Source organism: Acipenser ruthenus, chromosome 11 (genome assembly GCF_902713425.1).
Source record: "Acipenser ruthenus chromosome 11, fAciRut3.2 maternal haplotype, whole genome shotgun sequence".
Lineage (NCBI taxonomy): Eukaryota > Metazoa > Chordata > Actinopteri > Acipenseriformes > Acipenseridae > Acipenser > Acipenser ruthenus.
The window spans coordinates 41,774,953-41,795,804 of NC_081199.1; the positions used below are offsets into that span (position 1 = coordinate 41,774,953).

Consider the following 20,852-nt stretch of genomic DNA (forward strand, 5'->3'; position numbering starts at 1 on the left):
CTCGCTGTGAGGAATTGAAGACTAGAGCAGCCACGTGCAGCTGATGGATGGTGTTGCTGTCTCTGACATTGACAAATCGAATGAAATGACTGCCCCCTGCTTCTGAAGTCAAGTGCTAAGATGTGGGGAGTCGTTACGAGCCTTCCGGTTACAAATAGCTAAAAGTCCAAAATAACTAGTTGCCTACAGTACATGAATTACTTTTTTTTTTTTTTTTGGAGTATGCAGAGAAGGAAGAATTTTCATCATTCATCTGGGTGCAGAACATGGGAAATCTGGTAATGATTTCAGTGCTGTTGTGGGTTGAGGCAAAGCAGAATCTGGGAAACAGCACACTTTACCGAGTGAGTTCCTCATGGCATTGCACCAGCGTTTATAAGTGCAGACACTGAAGCTTCTTGTTTAAAAGGCTGGATTGGGATTCTTTTTAATGTTTACGGCAGATTAATAAAACATGAAATAATTTTTTCATGCACCACATTTTAAAAAGCTTCTTAAAATAGGGTTACAAGCTCCTGCTTTGCGAGGAGTCACTAATTAAAGCAGAACATGTTTCATTGCTTAGCGACAGGCCAGTCCCACCCTCTGGAGTGCAAGGCTGTGTTTCCTGAACAACAGTGACCTTAACAAGTTTCCTCAGAAGTCCCTCTCTTATTGGTATTATTGTTTCTGTTGCTGGGAGGCATTCAAAAACATTCAAATGTTTTTCCCTTTAAATTGCCACCACAATCCTGGCACTTTTTCTTGTCAAATCTCTGGCCGCTGTGAGAAGTGGGTGTATGAAAGTGACACGAACCAAGTTTCCAGACCTTGACAACAATCTAGCCAGCAAAGCTTGGCCTCCTTAATGAAATTCCATCAGCTTCTTTCTCAAGCCTAACTCAGCAGCGCAGAGGCTGACACAAGATCGATTCAATCATGAAGGGTAGCGCGACTCCTGCTAATGGGCTTTTTGTACCAAAATCCCAAACTTTCTAAAAGCAGCCCAAGCCCTATTGCTGGAATATAGCACTATTCAACAATGATAACTAAAAACCAGCTCTGTGTATAAGCAGGTTGCGTGCTAAAAATCGCACAGGGATAAAAAACTTCATTTTTAAATTCACAAATAAGCACAAACAGAAACAGACTGTTAGAAGAGGAAGCTCGGCAAGGGAGCAAACTGATTCACAGACGCAGCGCTCCCTCCCACTCCGATAAGCCTTCATCCTGCAACGTCAGTCTTTGAAGAAACAGAGGGATTCAATGTGTGGAGGAGGGATATTAAAAATAGAACTGGACACAAATCAAACTCTGCTATGCTATAGAAGCAGGAGTGTCACAATTACAGGGCCCATAAACACAGGTATGATTCAGTTAGATGAGCACACTTTTTTACTTCAACCACAGGGTAATTTTAACCCTCTAAGGTACAAGGGACATATGTGTCCACAACAAAAATGATGCTCACTTTCTTATTTTTGCAATGAGGTGCACAAAACAGGGTTTAAAATGTACTGACAGGTGGGATCTGTTCATCCTCATGATACTTGAGTCGCTCTCAGATGTATATTAAGAAGAAATCGTTTGAACAAGTGCTCAATTCCTTGTGTACATTAAGGGGTTAAGGTACGAGCAATCACAAAATTGCAGTGCAAATTTACCATTGCAGACTTGCAGAAGCCCAGGCAGGGATAATAGGAAGCTACTCTAATCAGCAGCTGCTTTTAAAGGGTCACTGACTGACTGTTCCCATGGATCACAAACCTCATACATACCAGTGCAACAGGCTTGTGCTTCAAGCAGTCAATCAGGTTCACAATTTTAATGTAAACTTTGTATTGCGTAACAGTAGCCAATGTCCCGTTTGCAGCGAGAGCTGTGCCAGGGATGCAAACCAGACTTGTGATGTCTGGCAGTGTGCAGCAGGACCGGTGAATGGTGCCCTTATAGTAAAGACACTGTAAAGACACAGAACGCTGATTCACATCCCTGCCCTCTGGATCTACCACACACCACGAGAAACAAAAAAGCAATATGCCACATTCAGCAAAATCATGGTCAAGTCTAGGATTTCAAAATGTATGTTTTTGAATTTCTTATTATATATCTTGGTAGCATTTAATACCAGTATTAGTTATGGTAAATAGAAATCACACAATATTTATCCGGTGCACAGGGTAGTAAAATAACCCCTACGTTATTCTATTGTGATGAAAAAGAAAAAAAAAACAGACTTAGAATGCAACTATTCATCCCCTGGACAGGCCAATGCCATTGTAAGCACTGCTGTATGTAGTCCAGCCTTTTTGTACATGTCCTGTGCTATAGGATCCTCCTCACTGCCACAGAACGTGACTCAGAAATTGTGCAGACAAGTGCTGCCTGCTCACATCACTGGGGCTCTGCTGGAAAGTGCAGAGAAGCGCAAGAGAAATGACCTTGGAGCTGGAGTTGGAGGAGATTCTCCCAGGTATCAACAGCAGGGCAGGCTGAGATCCGCCAATCAGCAGGGAGTTCAAATCAGAAACAAATATAAAAATATAAGAGTCCTGTTTGGTTCTCAGTGAAGGAAGAGGCCCAGCAGGGAACCAGCCTGCCACTCCACATGTCATCATCAGCAGGTTGGGAAGTGCCGGTGGGCAACACACTCACCCAGACGCGGCGGGGGGGAGAGCATCATCCAAATACCACCTGCCAGCATCATCAGCACAAAAGCACTCTCACCTTATCACAATCACACTAATAAATGCAGTCATATTGTCACTGCAGGTCTGAGGCCAGGCTTAATCTCGCTGTGACTCGGGCTTACTGTATGTCTCTGCTGATACAGCCGCCCCTGCATGTGGATTGACAGAATAGTTTTTCTAATTAAAAAAAGGACAGATGATCGTATCAGTAAAGGTTGCTTGACATACTGTACAACCCCTAGGATAATTCAACTAATTACAGTATGGGGGCTCCTTTCCTTATAGCTGATTTGAAAAAGTAAATAGAAAAACAAACAACAGCTGTGATAAAGTGATGTGTTTTTGCAGTTTTGTTATCATAGTTTTTGTTATACAGTACTTTTTAAAGGCCACTAAGGAAAGTGGCACCATGATTAACCCTTTACTGTCCAGGGTATGTCCCCATACCTATTTTCTCACTGTCAATTATAATGGACACTGGGCAGCAAAGGGTTCAAATGTAATCCTATTGTATATCTTTTTTGTAATTCTGTTGTATATGTTATTGAACATGATTCCTGGGTTAAATCAGTTTATTAAAAGAATAACGAAACTCCAAATAGTTTGAACGGCAATGAAGACAAACTGAAATAATTTCAAATCAACTATTTATTGTACCTCTTGTTTTGAAATAAATATGTCAATAGGGTAAACGTGAAACACAGTTCCATAGGGTTAATTTCTTTAGCTTTTTGATCAATATATATATATACACACACACTTAGTTCTTTGGTTTTAGGTGTGAAAATGTGTTCCTAACAGTGCTGTTAATCTGTGTTGCTGGTGATTAAAAAATAATTTACCCAAATAGTGCCCCTGGGTATTTGAAATGACCAATTTGTATGGGTTCTGAGACAGTCAAATTGAAACCAATGGTTACCTCACAACAGCAGTGACTGGTTAACGTACTATACTGGAGTTGCCATGGAAACCACAGAATCAAAGCTGGAAGTTCTGGGCTCTGAAAGGCTTTACAGATAGAACAGTTCATAGAGTATATCATGACCTTCATTGGCTGTTTCTCTGAAGCATTAAAGCAGGCATGTCCACTCTCTCACCCTGAAACTTACTGGGAACCTATGACCGAGTGGCTGTAGGGGTGACATCAGACCAGAAACAGAAACCACAATAAGCAATGGTGGGCGAAACTGAGACGCTACGGAGCTCAGCTTTTTATTAAATGAACAAAAATAAACAGGTTAACAAAACAAAGACTTTCAAACAAAAGGGCACGTTGGCCAAACAAACAAACAACAAACAGTAACAAGCAGCGTGCTGGTTTACAAGCCAGCACGCATAGCAATTGTTATTTCTTTTTACCTCTCTCCACACCCATTCTCCACTCACGGACACACTTCTCAGTGTGTAGCCAAACTGCTGGTCTTTTATATTACGGCCGAGGGGTAATAGGATAATTAATAGCTAGTTAACCCCTTGGCCATAATATAAAATACCTGCAGTAGTCTGCAAGAGTTTATTAAGTCTGTGTAAGTCAGCAGTAGCTGATAGTCAAGCATTCCCACGAGGCATTTAAAAACATAAACAAGAAATGGCGGAAGGCACCTTGCTCGCCGGACGAAGGGACTGTGTTGTAATTGCAGTCGGGGGTTCAGCTGCCACAGCACGGATCAAAGCCAGATGCTGGCTGCACCAGCTACACAATGACTGAGCAAGCAGATGGCAACAGATTAGCATCTAAATAAAAAGAAAGAGGGATCCCCCTCGACTCGGCTGAAAGCAACTTGACTGCTAATAGGCCAATGGCCACCACACTTAAAGCCTGTACCTCATTATTATTGGGACTTTGACTGGGCTAGTGGGGAGAAAGGCAAAAGTGTTAAGAGTGTTCGTGTCAGCTGGCGATTGAGAGATTCTGACATTTATCCGAAATGCATTATTTTGTATATTGCAGCACGCTTTAGCAGAGATTGTTCCCATTCTATACACCTCTACCAAATATTGACTCAAGGGGGTGAATACTTATGCAATCAATTATTTTCTGTTTTGTATTTGTAATTAATTTAGAACAATTTGTAGATTTTATTTTTCACTTTGCCATTATGGACTTTTTTTGTGCTGATCAGTGGCAAAAACTCCTAATTAAATCCATTTTGATTCCATGTTGTAACACAATAAAATGTGGAAAAGTCCAAGGGGGGTGAATACATTTAAGAGCCACTGTACACAGTAGATTGTTTTTTAACATGTAAAAGTAGATTGCAGGCACAGTTATGAAACCTCACAGGACCCCCTTGTAAACGAGATGATGCTTTCGAAAGAGTAATTTTGTTTTGTTTTTTAATTTAGATTATAACCTATTCTGTCATAATGAGAATGTGTGTTTGAAAGAAGTCCGGTCTAGGTGTGAACTCGTCACTGGTGGCCTGGACACACACACACTGTCCACAGGGTCTCTCTCTCTCTCTCTCTCTCTCTCTCTCTCTCTCTCTCTCTCTCTCTCTCTCTCTCTCTCTCTCTCTCTCTCTCTCTCTCTCTCTCTCTCTCTCTCTCTCTCTCTCTCTCTCTCTCTCTCTCTCTCTCTCTCTCTCTCTCTCTCTCTCTCTCTCTCTGTATTCCTCCTGCTCTTTGTCCTGATTCTGTCTCCGCTCTGGTCATGGTCCCTGTGCTAAGTTTGCAATCTATTTTCCAGACTGTACAAGTTCACTTTCCTCAACCCATCCTCTACCACTATGTGAATCACTATAATTCCCTGAAACCTGCTTCAATGCACTTCAACACAAGAGAAGCCCCACTGAACGTGTTACCCCCTCAGTCTGCACAGCGCTTCCTACTTTCCAGAGGAGACGTTCTTGCCCTGGAGAGCTGGTGCTCATGATAAAGGAAGGGCTGGCACAGGACAGAGTCCCTATTAGACTGCTCTGCACCATGTCCTGTGCTCACATGCCACAGCAGATCAGTCTCCAGTGAGTGCGCAGCTAGCAGGCCTGAGGAGCTGCAACCATGCAAACAGGTGTCATGATAACAAGCGTCTGCACTTCTGCCAGTAGCCGTTAGCAGGTCGGAAGGAGGGCAAAGCATCTCAGCTGTGAATATCAAGACTGAAAACACCTTTCCTGTTGTATTTTCTGAACGGCTAAGTGGACCCATCAGTTTATTTCACCTCTGGAGACCTGGGTTTACTTGCCTAGTTTCATTTGCAGCAGCCAGTGACTGAAATGAGTTTCAACAAAAGTAAAAATTCGAACGGTTCATATTAATAATAATATTTATTTCTTAGCAGACGCCCTTATCCAGGGCGACTTACAGTTGTTACAAGATATCACATTATTTTTACACACAATTACATTATTTTTACATACAATTACCCATTTATACAGTTGGGTTTTTACTGGAGCAATCTAGGTAAAGTACCTTGCTCAAGGGTACAACAGCAGTGTCCCCCACCTGGGATTGAACCTACGACCATCTGGTCAAGAGTCCAGAGCCCTAACCACTACTCCACACTGCTACCCTACTACTCCACATAAATCTGAGATTTGATTTGAATCTCTAATTCAGGGCGATGCCGAATCCAATCGGGTACATTGGTCCTAATAAAGTGACCAAGCAGTGTATATGGGTGAAGATCGCTCAAGAAATATGGGACAAGCCTTCAAAATAGGTTAGTTTTTATACATTCTCATAACTAAATCTGTGTTACACTCACTGCATTTTTACTAACACTGAGCACTGCGGCACAGGGCTGAGTGCGCTCCCTCCTACATATATCCAGGGCCTCCAGAGTGTATTGAACAAGCAAAGACAACAACAGCAGATCATCCAGATATCAGCAGCAAGTGCCACATGTCAGCCTCCGCTCTGCTGTACAGCAGCACTGACTCATCAGAAACTAAAACTATAATACTTCCACTGAAGAATACTCAACGGCTCCGTCTAAATTAAAACCACACCACTGGGCTTCCCATTTTTCAAGGTTTGGAGCTCCGGTCTCAGCCTGGCTTCACTTACCATGATCATGAGGCCGCCACATACACACAAGACACACACCGTAGACAAATACACAGCCCCACCCCTCACATACCAGCGACATGCCGGGAGGGAGTAGCAAACATGATGCCCCCGGGGGGACAAGGGCCTGAACCTTTAACACATCCTACTGGAATGCAGCCATTCCATTCCTACTGGGGGCCTGGTCTTCTCAGATCCAAGCCAAGCACAGACGGTGAGCATTTCGATGGACACCCAGTGAATGCCATTCACTACAGTGTAGGGTGAAGGGTTGGTGCTCGGGGAGGTGGGGGTGGGGGGGGCACTCCTAGGTGTGACCATGACAACAGTATTGATGGTGGTAGAGTTGATGTCCTTCAGATCCTAAACAGCGGTCAGTTCTGCCTCCTTAATGGATAGTAAAGATATGTAAGTGTATTCACCCCCCCTGTTCCGGGCAAGATTATATACAATTCCTGAACCCTTTTAAATGGGGACAGGGCATCCTGTTATATCTCTGGACAATTCCTGTAGAAATATCTTCAAAACTCACTAGGCTGAAACAGCCTCATAGGTGCATTAGGTGAAGTATTAAACTACCTAGGGCACTTAATGCATGCAACTCCACAAGCGTGCAACAATAAAAAGATAATAAGGTTTACAAAATGTGCAGCTTCTGGAAAAGTCCATTGAATTCCAACCGTAATTAAAAAGCAAATAAAAATAACATTATGAAAGCTGGACGTGAACCAACAACCAGAGTTCTACAATCTCCAGCGCAGGCGTCTCCAATCCTGGTCCAGGAGGGTCGCTGTCCCTCCTGGTTTTTGTTCCAACTGTATCCTAAATTACTTAATTGGACCAATTAAGCTTCTAATAAGTACTTAATTGGTTCAATTAAGTAATTTAGGGTACAGTTGGAACAAAAACCAGGAGGGACACCAGCTCTCCAGGACCAGGATTGGAGACCCCTACTCTAGAGGGTTTGGGACAAAGGGAGGCCCAAGGATTCCCCTGCATTTTCCTACAGAACATTCACATGAATGAAAGTCTCAGCATTTGCATGTATAAATATAAATAAATATAGCTCTTGGGTAGCAGCTCTGTGTTCCAGTCCAATAAAATGAATTTCTATTGGACTTAATTATCAAATGCAGAGAAGCCAACACAATCCCCAAGCAACACTGCTTAACTGAACACCTCCCGCCCCCCAACCCAGCTGCACGCCTAACACGTGTTCTGCACACGTTGTGTGAATCTGTATGGACCCTGCTCCGGAGAGGAGAGGGAGGTGGGTGACACAACATGAGTTCCCAGCGTTTGCTGTCTCCCACTCTGGCAGGGCTGGCTACCGCCTCCACACTGCTCAGCTCTGAGGCAGCTCTTCCCACGCGATTCATTCAATAACAACATGTCTGCACTGCAGCAGTGTGCCTGCTGCCAGAGACAGAACACCCACTCCAGCAGATTGAAAACAGGCTCTCACCTCAAGCTTTAAAATGCAGATTCTTTATGCTATTACACTTTTTGTTTGATTAGAGCATACTTTATTTTCTGGACTGGTGCTGCTGTTTTTTTTTTTTTTTTTGGGGGGGGTTCTAAAAACCATATGGTTCCACCTAAATCTTCTGTGAAATGATCGACCACTGATAAGTATATATATATATAAACATGGTATATATATGAAACATGTTTTTGATCAGGACAAACATGAAGGCTGAAAACTGTGACAATCAGTTTTTCCAGGACTACTGGCAACCCTAAATCTGCAGGGGCTCTTATCATGGTACAATAAATCAACTGTAACCACACTGAAATGCATGTCTGTCCTGCATCACCCCTCCAGCTGTTTTGGCAGTCACACACCCATCCATTTTGAAGACGTTCCCTGCTTCCACGCTGTGTATACTGGACTCCCCGAGCACTGCCTGTCTTTATCTGAATGCTGCTGGATTGAATGTATGCTCCCCGTCTGCGGTCACATTGTCGCAGTTTTGTTTTTGTTGTTGTGTTTCTCTGAATGCTTTGTTCAGAGCTCCCGTAACTTGAATGCTCCCTCCCTACTTATCCATGTTCATTGGTCTTTTACACGCACTGCCTTGAATAAACCACTGGAAATCAGCACAACAATGTAGCACACTTACAAAAGTAGGAGCAAGTGTGCTGGCATTAGCCAGACGTTTCCCTTATAAAAGTTTACCATGGTAATTGTGCAGTTTTCCAATGCTTTTCCCATCATTCTGGTATGCATTTGTCATAGTTTACCATGGTTTGGCATGTTTTTTATAATATGTTTTACTATCCTCTCTGGGCTGTACAATGTTTACCTATGATTCACTATGCTTTAGCTTTGCTTTATTACACTTTGTGATGCTTTTATTATGGCAAACGTCTATAGGGGGTGTGTCATACCAGTACAATATATTTTATTGGACTCGTTTTAGTATCAAAACAGATTTTGCAAGACTCATTAATTTAGAAAAATCTATTTTTTCCATAAGATAAAATAAAGCAATGCTAGAAATCCCTCTTTCTTTCTTTCAGCGGAACTGTAGAGTTCAGACCTGGGATAAATATAGTTATAAATATGGTTTGTGAAAAGTAGTGCTACTGCACTAACAAGTAACTACGATGTGATAGGTGTTACAGAAACTTGGTTATCCGAGAGTGATGGAAACGAATATAATATTAGTGTGTATACACTTTATAGGAAAGACAGGCAGGACAGAAGAGGTGGAGGGGTAGCCCAGGTGTTAAATCTGGAAGAAAAAAACAACACAGAATCAATATGGTTCACAATAATGGACAAAAATTCAGAGGGCATAGTAATAGGGGCATGCTATAGACTGCCAAATTCAGACACCGAGCAAAATAATCTGTTATACAATGACATTAGAAATGCGTGTAGCAAATGAGAAGCCATACTAATGGTGGATTTCAACTTCCCCCATATAAAATGGGAAAACCCGGTGGGGAGCACGAAAGACGAAATTGAAATGGTAGAAATGACAAATGACTGCTTCCTAACGCAATTGGTCAAGGCACTGACTAGAGGGGAGGCATGCCTTGATTTAGTCTTTTCAGATAACAAAGACAGAATAACTATAGAATAAAGGTTAGAAAACCATTGGCAAACTCAGATCACAACTTGGTCTCGTTTGAAATGCTTTTTAAAACCACAAAAGTAAGCTAAGATTTACAATTTTAAAAAGGCCAACTTGATGAATTCAGGAATGAAGCAGAGACTAACAGAAGTAGATTGGAGTAAAATAGATAAAACATCCACAGAAAAAGGTAAAAAAAAAAAAAAAAAAAAGTAGTTTTTCAAAACAATTACATCCCAAAAGTAGACAAATCAAAATCTAAAACAAAATGGCCAAAATGGTTTAATAGATCAATTAAAAAAAATATTCAGAGAAAAAATGAATTTTACAGAGCGTTTAAAAGGGACCAAAAACAAAGTACACAGAGTACTTGGAACTGCAAATGCAACTCAAAAAGGAAGTTAGAAAGGCCAAGAGAGAGAGATACAAATGAGCATTGCCAAAGGGGCTAAAACCAATTCCAAAACGTTTTTCCAATATTATAACAGCAAAATAACATTCAAGGAGGAAGTAAAATGTCTAAGAGATACAAATGGCAAAATCATAGGTGAAGAGAAAAAAATAGCAAATATATTAAATGATTACTTTTCAAATGTTTTTACAAAGGAGGATACAGACAACATGCCCCACTTGTCGACCTGCTCCTATCCAGTTTTAAATAACTTTAGCATAACAAAGGCAGAAGTGTTAAAGGGACTAGGAGCTCTTAAAATAAACAAATCCCCTGGGCCAGATGAGATCCTCCCAATAGTACTCAAGGAAATTAAAGAAGTTATCTACAAACCGCTAAGCAAGATCACGTAACAGTCTCTTAAGACAGGGGTTGTACCGACAGACTGGAAAATTGTAAATGTAATACCGATCCACAAAAAGGGAGACAAAACCGAACCAGGTAACTACAGACCAATAAGCTTGATTTCTATTATATGTAATTCTCACACTGAGCGCAGTAGGGATTCAAGGAATTGCATACACATGGATTAGGGAGTGGTTAACAAGTAGAAAACAGAAAGTACTGGTTAGAGGAGAAACCTCAAAATGGAGTGAGGTAACCAGTGGTGTACCACAGGGATCAGTATTAGGTCCTCTGCTCTTCCTAATCTACATTAATGATTTAGATTCTGGTATAGTAAGCAAACTTGTTAAATTTGCAGACGACACAAAAATAGGAGAAGTGGCAAACACCACTGCAGCAGCAAAGGTCATTCAAAATGATCTAGACAGCATTCAGAACTGGGCAGACACATGGCAAATGACATTTAATACAGAAAAGTGTACGGTACTGCACGCAGGCAATAAAAATGTGCATTATAAATACCATATGAGAGATACTGAAATTGAAGAAGGAATCTATGAAAAAGATGTTGACTCAGAAATGTCTTCATCTAGAGACAGTGTGGGGAAGCTATAAAAAAGGCCAACAAGATGCTCGGATATATAGTGTAAAGTGTTGAATTTAAATCAAGGGAAGTAATGTTAAAACTTTACAATGCATTAGTAAGACCTCATCTAGAATACTGTGTTCAGTTCTGGTCACCTTGCTACAAAAAGGATATTGCTGCTCTAGAAAGAGTGCAAAGAAGAGCGACCAGAATTATTCCTGGTTTGAAAGGCATGTCATATGCAGACAGGCTTAATCTATTCAGTCTTGAATAAAGAAGACTATGCAGCGATCTGATTCAAGCATTCAGAATTCCAAAAGGTATTGACAATGTCGACCCAGGGGACTTTTTCAACCTGAAAAAAAGAAACAAGGACCAGGGGTCACAAATGGAGATTAGATAAAGGGACATTCAGAACAATGACCCTTTAAAATAGGAGGCCCTTTTTTACACAGAGAATTGTGAGGGTCTGGAACCAACTCCCCAGTAATGTTGTTGAAGCTGACACCCTGGGATCCTTCAAGAAGCTGCTTGATGAGATTTGGGGCTCAATAAGCTACTAACAACCAAACGAACAAGATGGGCAGAATGGGGCCTCCTCTCGTTTGTAAACTTTCTTATGTTCTATTATTTGAAAATATTGTAATATGAGTGAAGTAGTTGAAATACATTGAAATACTTTAAACTCTTCATAAATATGTAACTGTAACATACAGCAGCCTAATTATTATCCTGCATTCTAAGCAGGTTAAGTTTTGTCCTTCTTAACCACTCAATTATCTTTTGGAAACTGCTCTATTTCAATTACATTTAATTTGATCAATTAATTAAAATAATTGAATATTTTATTTCAGTGGATAAATATTTGAAAACAATTAAATATATTTAACCACTGGTTTAATGGCCTGTTTTGAAGTTATTGAATTGAACATGTTGAGCATTTTCCTTGTTAGAAATCCTCCTCAACACTCCCACTCTCAAAGCAAAACAGAAAGTACAAAATGGCGAGTCGACCCTACATTTAACACCAGAGCAAAAGAAAAAAATCTGCATTGCAAATGTGTTCTCGCCTAAGTGAGGCATACTGTTATCGAAGGACAATTGGAGACATTGTAATTGATAAAAACAACCTTACCTTGCTGGAACGGGTTGATGGCTTACCTTGATGGAACAGGTCGATTTGTTTAACCTGAAAAAGGCTTGACGCAGTCTAAAATAAGTGACTTTTATAAACTACACTAAAAAAAAAAAAGTACAATAAGAGGTTTGTTTTGTTTACATGCAAGTTTACATATTCAACGTGTTTTTTTTGCTGAGGAGGATTTCAGAGTTCATACTGACCTTAACTCAGGAATGTGCTTATACAGCCGTGTGAAACTTTCCTATTTGTTTTAGAGCAGTTCAGGCTCTCAGAAATATCAAAGTATCGTGCTGCAACTGTACAAGGTTGCAGCACGCTACTTTGATACTAAGTAATGTGTTGCAACTGTACAAGGCTTGGAGAAATGTTAGGAGTTACAGGTCTATGTTAAGGGATCTCTAAACTTTTAAACAGCAAAGGTAAGCGTGACAGGATAGAACTGTGGCCCAAGCTATTACCGGCAGAAAGGAGACTACGAAGCTGGAAAGCTGCAGTTTAAGTGCTAAAACAACAATAAACAAACAAACAAATACGGCATGAGGGCCAAAATAAAGAGTTAAAACCAAAACTAGCATGAGCCAGGCTGAGCTACGCCTTTCCTGGCTTTCCTTCTCCAAACACCACCCCCAAAGGGTTTGTTTCCTCCATTTTTATAAAGGTGGTCATTCCCTAATTAGCACCAATTACCACATTAGGGAATGAGCACACCTGTGATTGTTGGCAGGGGTAGATTTATCCCCATCCCTGCCACAGTAAGTCTGTTTGAAGCACATCCTCATAGAAAGACTAGGTCCAGATCTTGGCTAAGGCGCTGGCTTCCTGCGTGTGGTCTCCAATAGGAACTGCAGCATAGCTTGGAGCAATCCTGGCGCAGGTATCTAGAAAGCAGCCCCAATACTTCCTAACTTCATTAAAACAAACCATAACCTTTTTAACAGCTTTACAGACCTTGTTCTTGTTTTGCTTGATAAACGGCACAGCCTAGCACTCACTCCCCTTTCCTTGTGTCTTGGTTTGGCAGAGAAGGGAAAAAAGGGCCAATTAGTCCTTCTCAGACCTCCTTGCCAATCTTAAACTGCTGTACCAGAACATATTAATGAGCTGGGTTTCCCACGCATCCCTAACTGCGGTAAAGGGTACATTAAATTGAGGCTAATATACGTCACGTGCCACTGCAGCTATAGTGCAGGGTTGAAAATAAGCCTCCCATATAGCATAGCAGCCTTAGCCATTCAAGACATGACTACACCTGAACTCACTGAAGCAGGGACCTCATCTGCATGCCAAGGCTATACTTCTGGTGACCTCATGTCTTATCTTCCCACCACTAGGAGTCAGTGTAGAGCACAACAGCAGCCAATGGATAAAAAAGGTAGAAGAACACACACCCTATATCCAAAGAACAACACTACAATACTGTTCCTCAGCACATACAGTAGGGGAATATTTTGGATGCTGACATATTTATAAAATTGGATAATGGGTTTGGTATGCTTGGCTCTATAAAACGTTCCAGGGGAGGTGTGCAGTAACTGGTTGTTGTGTCTGTGGTTTGCTGAAGTGTTTTATCGTTTCCAGTGGCTCTTGTTGCCTTCACAACTGCAGCGCATGTGGAGAGTTGCCAGTAGCTAGCTTCTGGGTGGCTTGCTGCAGCACTGTGTAGAAGCAGTGTCTGCACCAGCCCTCCTCCCCCTGGGCTCTTTCATTTAAACTGTGAAGACCAAGGCACTCCACCATAGCTGAAATGTTACTGCTTCACAAAAACAATATATATATATATATATACCATTTGAAGTAATTTACTTGACAAGTAAATCATCTTCCGCCTCATGGTTTACCCCCGTTTTGTGTCTGTTAAAAATGTAAGATGCTACAATATCATTGGGAAATGTAAACGGACCAACTATACACAAACTGGTCAGTCAAGGAATAACACAATGGAATTATGTTTTAGCATTAAATTGGACACGGCTGTGGGAAACTGCAGGTTTAATGAAGTGTATTCCAACAGTACAAACTGTGCCTGCCTAGCTAATGAAAACACTATGCATAACACAGCAAATACTCCTGTATAAACTCAAGTGAAAACATGAAAATAAATACTACACTATACACTATAGCAAAGCCACCTAAAAAGCATTGTTTGGGCAATGCTCCACGGTCTGTGCATTGCAGTCAACATTTACCTTCGCAGAATGGGAAATGCACAGCACTGTAACACAGTGACAGGTTCAGCAGGGAATAAGACCGATATTACCACCAACTGATGGGACTGCTACAGCATGTCTGCACCTTTTTCAACTCGCCAGCCAAGCCCGTCTTGTCCACTGAATCCTGTCCTCAATGTATCTGATAACCATGCAAAGTTAATCAGGACTAGCAGTTACCAAGATAAAGCTTTCACCTGGCTCAGTGCGTTCCACTTGACTTGTGTCCCTCATACCCTTTTAGTCATGAGTAGAAGAGAATAACGTTACAGATGGTACTGGTATTGTGCTTAGGCTTTCAAGCTTAAAGCACTAAAGGTTAATTCTGGGTGTTATACATTTGAATAGAGTCTGGATTGAAAGGGCAAACTATGGGGAAGATATAGGATATTGTTTAAGCCTCCCGCCAATATTGAATAGTTTATATCATATACTGTACATTAGCCCAATGTCTGATTTCTTAACTGTTTGATATTGTGATATGAGTGTATTCTGTATTTTTCACAACTGTTGTTTCAATGTTTTCCACACTAACCTAAGTATCCCTTTAAACTGGCAAAATGTCAAGGCTCGTCCAGTTCACCAACTGTAGTTCTGCGGTTGTATGTCAAACGTCTGTAAAAATCAACAGCACGGCATTATACAGACTGGGCAAGACCTGCAGTACCCTAACAGCAAACCCAGGAGAGAGTCAGAAAAATAAAACAAGGCGACCCAGAAAAGTCTTTAAACTCACATTTTCAGACAGTTTATGCTACGGTTGTTCGTATTTTCCATTTCAATCTGAAATTTAAGAGGACCTCATTAAAAGGCAGCCACAAGAATGCAATCAGCTCTCAGTTCAACCAGGCGAGCTGCTGCCCGCAGTCACGTTTAAAGAGATACTTACACCATCTGAAGAAAATGTAAGTTTTTTATATCCTGTTTTATGTGGGTTGCTTCTGCTAAGATCATTTGTTACCAGGCTTACCAACTTTTTCAACCAAAAAGGGCTGTTTTTTTCTACACCCTCTGCGACTGTGGTAACTGCTCGTTAGTAAATGGAAAATCTCTGTACAATGGGGACCACAATTATAGCTGCACAGTCCGATCACTTCTCAAACCACCCACTTTAGAAACAGAGGACGACAACAACAGAGGACGACAAAATCCCAGATAATAGGATATTCAACATTCAGACAATGTATACAACACAACGAGGTTCTTTAATCCAAACGTAGCACAGATAGCCATTGATTTATTACACAGGAAAAGGAACAATCCAACCCAAACCATGTAAATATACCTGCAACCCTCAGCTATACTGCTAGACCCGCCTTACGCGAGCTGAGGTTCAGTTACACAGCACACCTTGGTTTCATTAAGTTCCATACACGCCATGGTGCCACCTCCATCAACCTGAGCTCACAACATCAGTCCCTTCTGCTGTAAAACCGCACTGATTCTTCCATACATGAAATGGCTGACCGAAATTTATTTCAAGCTTGCAAAAGCCCTCAAACAGAAGATATGTTTGACAGAACCATGACGGCAAGCCACTCAAAGCTATTTTTTTCGTGCACAGCATTAAAACACAAGTTTTTTTTATATCTGTATTGGGTCTGAAGGGAAGAGAAAGCTGTGTGTCCTTTTCCTTCGCAGAGATGACCTCCAGTACAGAACCACACAACCAGTGTTGTGTGAGCCAAGCTGCTATAGCAATTGCATTGGAAAAGCTACCAGTCAGCTTCAACCATTTATTCTGCGCGTCACATATGCTAAGCAATCAAACACCACACACAGTATGAAGTCTGACCATGCCTTTTAATCAGAAATAACATGTTTCATAAGAATGAAGAACATTTGGCAAAGTGCTACATAACGGGTCCCCTCCAGACCACTGAAATAAAATTAAAAATCTTGCTTGCGGACTTCAGTCCTTTAATGTAAATGTATCAGGTAACTTTATGAATAGAGCCCTTGTATTGTCAGTGCTGCTGATTTTGTTCCACGATTATGAAATTATTTAGTGTTGCTGGTTCTGCTCCAAATTAGTATTTTCTAATCTGGCTGCAGCAAGTGCTGCTCTACCTCTGTTCAAAGTTAGAGAAGCAGTCATTTCAAATAGGATCCCACACATGCACGAAAACAAAGCAGCTAATTGGCATTCTCACACCACTTTGCACCTCCATTGGCAACTATTACAAAACCACAGAGGGAAGCTTCCATAAACTGAGAAACAAATTAGGTGTATAAATGTAAATGTGCTTACTCAGCTACCGATTCAGATTGCTTCTCTGGAATTATACATATGAACCATTTATGGATTTGGGAGGCTTTTTATATGCTAGATCCTAGTTTATATGTCAATTGCTTACAATAAAGTGGATTGCTCGCACTTTGGTATGGTTTAGCTATGATGCGCACTGGCCATCATAAACAAGCCCATGTAAAGGCCAGAGCCGGAGGTTCAGCCTGTCGGAGTGCCAGTAGTTTTTTTCACTGTGATGTGGTCTCGGCAGTAAAGACAGCTTCTAACTGGGGAGCCATCCACCCAGCAGGCCTGGGAGGGAGTTCACGTTGGAATATGGTTTCCTGTCTGCGTCACGAGATTATAAGCGTGAATCTGTGAATCCCAACAGCTTCTCCGTCTACACTTCTACAGCTGCACAGAGGAAATGCAATTGAAAAAGAAGGGTTCCTTTTTTCTATGTATGTCAACAGGGTCTGATGTTGGACAGATGTACTAATATAACAAACATCTGGATTTTGTAAAGGATAAAGGATAATACGTCTATGTACAGTATTTTCTGGAAACATGTTATTATTTTTTCCAGTACTGTAGATCAGATTAACAGGCCAATCTCTGTCAATAATGACAACATTATTACGGTTGAGTTGGTTTTGAAGTACAGACCAATATGCAAATCTGAGAACAGGATCCTGTTGCCATTGACTGTAAGAATGTGTTTTTTTAACTTTATGTGCAAGACAGAGAACAAAAACCCAGTGACAACTTTAACATGAAATACTTGTTCATCTCAAGGATAATATTCCAAATATAGTGCGCTGCTGTCACGTGCAGCTTTTATGAAGTCAGACACTTGTCTCTGGATGTAAAGATCATGCACCATATTACTAGATGTCTTTGTAAACAACATCATCACACTAATTAATAACAGACCTTACCTCATTTTTAGTATTTGTACAGATAGAAATCCACTAAAGAGAATAACATGCACTGTGAGATGTTGGGATTTCATACCCTCACATCACTCTATATTCATTGGAAACAGCTCTGGTAGACCCCACTAGAAGGGTATTCAAACTTCTCTATAGAAACAGTTTGCTCTCCCCAGGATATCATAAGTGTATCATAAAATACACTAAATGAACTGGACAAGCGAAGAAGGTTGTAACTCTGAGTTCTGATTCCAAGGAGGGCAGTATAATTCCAGAAGGGCAGGGCTTCATTGTGATACCTTCACTGCAATACCAACAGTGTGTGGAGAGAGGCAGCCCTTGCCTGGAGCTGACACTCCCCGTCTCCACCTGTCTGTGAAACACCTCATTCACCAGAATCCATTTTAATAGCTGGCTAATTTGCTTATCTGTCTGTATCCACACCTCTCTCTTTACAGTGTGTGTCGCCGCCAATAAAATAAGAGTACGCAAAAAACGCTGGAATGTAATTCTAACCCTCGCTGTGATCTCCGGTCTCTTAAATGAAGGGAAAGAGGCAGCTATAATTACCAACATAAAAAATGAAAACAAGCTGCTATATAATGATTTACCATTATGCATGAAAGACTAGTTAAAAGACGTTCTGGTAAAATGTTGGGGGTACACAATAAAATATTACGGGACAGGATTTATCAATCATTTCGTCATCTAAAATAAGGATGGATTTAAAAAAAAACTGTACTGCGTCCCAATACCCAAAATGCGCAGGGGGAACACACGGCAAAATAGAATCTATTGCGACACCGGCAAATGTCGCCGCCTTTTTCATTGTGAATAACTGAATGTACTTGACATTTTAATAATAATAACAAATACAGGAAATATAAAGATAGCGATATATAGTCTACATTATATAATAGTAAGAGCCAAATAAAGTCAACATGAAAAAGCTTAAAGATTTTTTTTCTCCCAATGAATTAATAATAATAATAATAATAATAATAATAATAATAATAATAATAACAGTTTGAAGATTTGTGGCAAAAAAACGCAGCATATTGTTCCCAAAAGACCAATTGTCAAAACAGAGGGCAAAGCGCAATTTAACAAGTCGGTGCTCTCTACCAAATGAAACGGCAAATGTTCTTACAGCATATATACACCAGGAAGTTATTCTGATAAATATGACCGTACAGACATTTACATTTTGTTCTGCACTATGAAAAGAAAAACCACAAGGAAACGTTACCAGTTCCACACGAACAGTGCGCAATACTAGAACTGAATTGCACTATCTATCAATCGAGAGATTAGAAGCGCCATCTGATGGGGATCGGTGTCCTTTGTTCTCATTGAGACCACTGGCTACTTGGCATACATACATACATACATACATATATACATACAAACATACATACATACATACATACATACATACATACATACATACATATAAACACATTTTTTTATTTATATATATATTTTATAAATCAACAAATCAATGCTGGAAGAGTAACGTCCCAACTGCAAAAGCTAGTCTACACACACAAAACAAGAAAAAAATGCATTGAGAGTTAAAGTTATATAAAAGCAGAAATGATCATGTTATTCTTGCAGCATCTATAGAAAAATGACAATGACAAAAGCACTATAACATGGAGCGCTGCAATCTGCAAGTCTGAAACCAGCCTGGTGATTGTGACGCTTTGTTAAACTAGGTCCAAGCTGTATGGTGCTGAAATCTGCCATGCACACAGGAAAGCAGTTCATAAATAAACTGCATTTCTCATGTCATCCTTCTATGACAGCAACATATCTCATACACTACCATCCAATGAACAAAAATGACAAAACCTGCGTATCATTAAAACCACTGTACTAATCGGCGGTATCACACAGCGTACAGAATCTCCTCGCCTCTGTTTCTGCACAAAACAAAATACGCGCTGGCTTGTCTTGCTAAAAGAAACAGCGCTTTGAACCCGGCAGAAACACCCTAGAAATTACAGGCACGCTGCTACCAGCGGAGAATCATTTTAACAGCAAGACTGCACTCAGTTGATGGGTTCCTTCCGTGGGACAAACTGGGATTAGCTATCCCTGTCATCCTTTTCGTTTTACTTAAAAAAAAAAACTAAGATTGTAGCCCATTAGAAATGAATGTACAAGTGTTTATATATATCCAGAATATTTTCCATATAATTGTAAATGTTTTATTTTCTTACCCGCTTTTCAGTGATCCGTCTTGAGAAGAAGCCGCTCAGAGCTCAGAAAGAGATTCTGCAGAATGAAAGCGCATTAAAAATGTTCTGACTCCGCCTCCATCTAGCCAGAGGGCGTAAATATGTGAATTCAAGCGCACTCGCTTTTTAAAGAAGTTGCAGATGTTCTCTAAATTTCATACATATTTTTTAAAAATATATTTATGTTCTGTTCTTACTATACAGTAAAGAAAACTATCATGGCTACTTGTATTGTTTTGGAAATTATTCAGGTATTTCTGCCTCTATGATTTCCAGCATTGGTGAAATTCCTCAGTAATATTGTTGAAGCTGAGACCCTGGGATCCAAGAAGCTGCTTGATAAGATTCGGGGATCAATAAGCTACTAACAACCAAACGAGCAAGATGGGCTGAATGGCCTCCTCTCGTTTGTAAACTTTCTTATGTTCTAAAATTATTATTTTTTTTTTGTTTGTTTGTTTGTTACTTTAAATGAGGGTTTTTCAGAAATAAAGATATTACATTGCCAGAAATATTTACGTTAAATTAAAAATGTTAGCATTCTGTCTCAGCAGCAGATGACCTAAATAATATATAATTAAGCACCACCAGCGCCCCCGGGAAAGTGCCTCCCTGCCTCTTGTAACCAATCTGTCAAATGATTGATTCTCCTGCAGTAAGGTGTGACGGTAGCCGTCCTGGCAGTGCAGCTGAACCAGTGGCTGGGACAGCAGAGCTTCTGGAGAGATGTTGGAGGTGAGGCGGGGGGGGGGGGGGGGGGGGGGGGGGGCTACACATATTTCTGACAGCTTTGTTTATCTAATGTATTATATTATTCATTGCTTTAGATTATTATTATTTGTTTATTTATCAGACGCCTTTATCCAAGGTGAGTTACAGAGACTAGGGTGTGCGAACTATGCATCAGCTGCACAGTCACTTACAATTACGTCTTACCCGAAAGACGGAGCACAAAGA

General features: G+C 40.6%; 1 protein-coding gene across 17 annotated transcripts in view; it reads right to left on the reverse strand.

The window, feature by feature from the left end:
- Positions 1–19,962, reverse strand: part of LOC117426808 (microtubule-associated protein 2-like) — a 98,795-nt gene extending 78,833 nt beyond the window's left edge. For all 17 annotated transcript variants that reach the window (XM_059034032.1, XM_059034035.1, XM_059034028.1 and 14 more), the window contains exon 1: positions 19,878–19,962. The gene's annotated coding sequence lies outside the window, so the exon portion shown is untranslated. The remainder of the gene's footprint in view (positions 1–19,877) is intronic.
- Positions 19,963–20,852: the final 890 nt, after the last annotated feature.